Source organism: Spea bombifrons, chromosome 3, assembly GCF_027358695.1.
Source record: "Spea bombifrons isolate aSpeBom1 chromosome 3, aSpeBom1.2.pri, whole genome shotgun sequence".
NCBI classification, from domain to species: domain Eukaryota; kingdom Metazoa; phylum Chordata; class Amphibia; order Anura; family Pelobatidae; genus Spea; species Spea bombifrons.
The window spans coordinates 122,946,555-122,949,054 of NC_071089.1; the positions used below are offsets into that span (position 1 = coordinate 122,946,555).

General features: G+C 49.1%; 4 non-coding genes and 4 pseudogenes across 4 annotated transcripts in view; all 8 read right to left on the reverse strand.

The window, feature by feature from the left end:
* LOC128486462 (5S ribosomal RNA) overlaps window positions 1–19 on the reverse strand; it is a 119-nt gene extending 100 nt beyond the window's left edge. The window contains exon 1 of the ribosomal RNA XR_008352758.1: window positions 1–19. This exon is cut by the window's left edge and continues 100 nt beyond it. This is a non-coding gene — a ribosomal RNA (5S ribosomal RNA).
* A 188-nt stretch (window positions 20–207) lies between these two features.
* LOC128486630 (5S ribosomal RNA) lies at window positions 208–326 on the reverse strand. Its single transcript, XR_008352917.1, has one exon. It is a non-coding gene; the product is annotated as a 5S ribosomal RNA (ribosomal RNA).
* A 186-nt stretch (window positions 327–512) lies between these two features.
* Window positions 513–631, reverse strand: LOC128486511 (5S ribosomal RNA). The gene has a single exon (XR_008352804.1). It is a non-coding gene; the product is annotated as a 5S ribosomal RNA (ribosomal RNA).
* Window positions 632–856: 225 nt separating this feature from the next.
* On the reverse strand, window positions 857–965 carry LOC128487591 (uncharacterized; annotated as a pseudogene).
* A 191-nt stretch (window positions 966–1,156) lies between these two features.
* On the reverse strand, window positions 1,157–1,265 carry LOC128487120 (uncharacterized; annotated as a pseudogene).
* A 341-nt stretch (window positions 1,266–1,606) lies between these two features.
* LOC128487374 (uncharacterized) lies at window positions 1,607–1,715 on the reverse strand (annotated as a pseudogene).
* A 281-nt stretch (window positions 1,716–1,996) lies between these two features.
* On the reverse strand, window positions 1,997–2,115 carry LOC128485337 (5S ribosomal RNA). The gene has a single exon (XR_008351678.1). It is a non-coding gene; the product is annotated as a 5S ribosomal RNA (ribosomal RNA).
* Window positions 2,116–2,333: 218 nt separating this feature from the next.
* On the reverse strand, window positions 2,334–2,441 carry LOC128487838 (uncharacterized; annotated as a pseudogene).
* Window positions 2,442–2,500: the final 59 nt, after the last annotated feature.

Here is a 2,500-nt window from a genome sequence, read left to right on the forward strand (position 1 = left end):
GGGTGGTATGGCCACAGGTGTGAAAGTGTTTTATTTTACTTCTCTTATTCTGTTGCTGCTGCTGCTGCTTGTCGTCAGACAGAAAGAATTATAAGCCCTGGGACAGGACAGAGAAGGTGAGAAGGTTCAAATAAGGGTTTAAAGCTTTGATGATGAGCAAGAAACACATGGCAAAAAGCTCTCCCCGGACTGTGAGAAAAAATTAAAAGCCTACAACACCTGGTATTCCCAGGCGGTCTCCAATCCAGGTACTAACCAGGCCCAACCCTGCTTAGCTTCCAAGATCAGACGAGATCGGGCGCTTTCAGGGTGGTATGGCCGCAGGTGTGAAAGTGTTTTATTTTACTTCTCTTATTCTGTTGCTGCTGCTGCTGCTTGTCATCAGACAGAAATAATTATAAGCCCTGGGACAGGACAGAGAAGGTGAGAAGGTTCAAATAAGGGTTTAAAGCTTTGATGATGAGCAAGAAACACATGGCAAAAAGCTCTCCCCGGACTGTGAGAAAAGAAAAAGCCTACAACACCTGGTATTCCCAGGCAGTCTACCATCCAGGTACTAACCAGGCCCAACCCTGCTTAGCTTCCGAGATCAGACGAGATCGGGCGCTTTCAGGGTGGTATTGCCGCAGGTGTGAAAGTCCTTTATTTTACTTCTCTTATTCTGTTGCTGCTGCTGCTGCTGCTGCTGCTGCTGCTGCTGCTGCTGCTGCTGCTGCTGCTTGTCGTCAGACAGAAAGAATTATAAGCCCTGGGACAGGACAGAGAAGGTGAGAAGGTTCAAATAAGGGTTTAAAGCTTTGATGATGAGCAAGAAACACATGGCAAAAAGCTCTCCCCGGACTGTGAGAAAAGAAAAAGCCTACAACACCTGGTATTCCCAGGCGGTCTCCCATCCAGGTACTAACCAGGCCCAACCCTGCTTAGCTTCCGAGATCAGGCGATTTCAGGGTGGTATGGCCACAGGTGTGAAAGTGTTTTATTTTACTTCTCTTATTCTGTTGCTGCTGCTGCTGCTGCTTGTCGTCAGACAGAAAGAATTATAAGCCCTGGGACAGGACAGAGAAGGTGAGAAGGTTCAAATAAGGGTTTAAAGCTTTGATGATGAGCAAGAAACACATGGCAAAAAGCTCTCCCCGGACTGTGAGAAAAAATTAAAAGCCTACAACACCTGGTATTCCCAGGCGGTCTCCCATCCAGGTACTAACCAGGCCCAACCCTGCTTAGCTTCCGAGATCAGGCGCTTTCAGGGTGGTATGGCCGCAGGTGTGAAAGATTTTTATTTTACTTCTCTTGTTCTGTTGCTGCTGCTGCTGCTGTTGCTGCTGCTGCTGCTGTTGCTGCTGCTGCTGCTGTTGCTGCTGCTGCTGCTGTTGCTGCTGCTGCTGCTGTTGCTGCTGTTGCTGCTGTTGCTGCTGCTGCTGCTGTTGCTGCTGTTGCTGCTGCTGCTGCTGCTGCTGCTGCTGCTGCTTGTCGTCAGACAAAAAGAATTATAAGCCCTGGGACAGGACAGAGAAGGTGAGAAGGTTCAAATAAGGGTTTAAAGCTTTGATGATGAGCAAGAAACACATGGCAAAAAGCTCTCCCCGGACTGTGAGAAAAAATTAAAAGCCTACAACACCTGGTATTCCCAGGCGGTCTCCCATCCAGGTACTAACCAGGCCCAACCCTGCTTAGCTTCCGAGATCAGGCGCTTTCAGGGAGGTATGGCCGCAGGTGTGAAAGTTTTTTATTTTACTTCTCTTATGCTGCTGCTGCTGCTGCTGCTGCTGCTGCTGCTGCTGCTGCTGCTGCTGCTGCTGCTGCTGCTGCTGCTGCTGCTGCTGCTGCTGCTGCTGCTGCTGCTGCTGCTGCTGCTGCTTGTCGTCAGACAGAAAGAATTATAAGCCCTGGGACAGGACAGAGAAGGTGAGAAGGTTCAAATAAGGGTTTAAAGCTTTGATGATGAGCAAGAAACACATGGCAAAAAGCTCTCCCCGGACTGTGAGAAAAAATTAAAAGCCTACAACACCTGGTATTCCCAGGCGGTCTCCCATCCAGGTACTAACCAGGCCCAACCCTGCTTAGCTTCCAAGATCAGACGAGATCGGGCGCTTTCAGGGTGGTATGGCCGCAGGTGTGAAAGTTTTTTATTTTACTTCTCTTATTCTGTTGCTGCTGCTGCTGCTGCTGCTGCTGCTGCTGCTGCTGCTGCTGCTTGTCGTCAGACAAAAAGAATTATAAGCCCTGGGACAGGACAGAGAAGGTGAGAAGGTTCAAATAAGGGTTTAAAGCTTTGATGATGAGCAAGAAACACATGGCAAAAAGCTCTCCCCGGACTGTGAGAAAAAATTAAAGGCCTACAACACCTGGTATTCCCAGGCGGTCTCCCATCCAGGCCCAACCCTGCTTAGCTTCCAAGATCAGACGAGATCGGGAGCTTTCAGGGTGGTATGGCCGCAGGTGTGAAAGTTTTTTATTTTACTTCTCTTATTCTGTTGCTGCTGCTGCTGCTGCTGCTGCT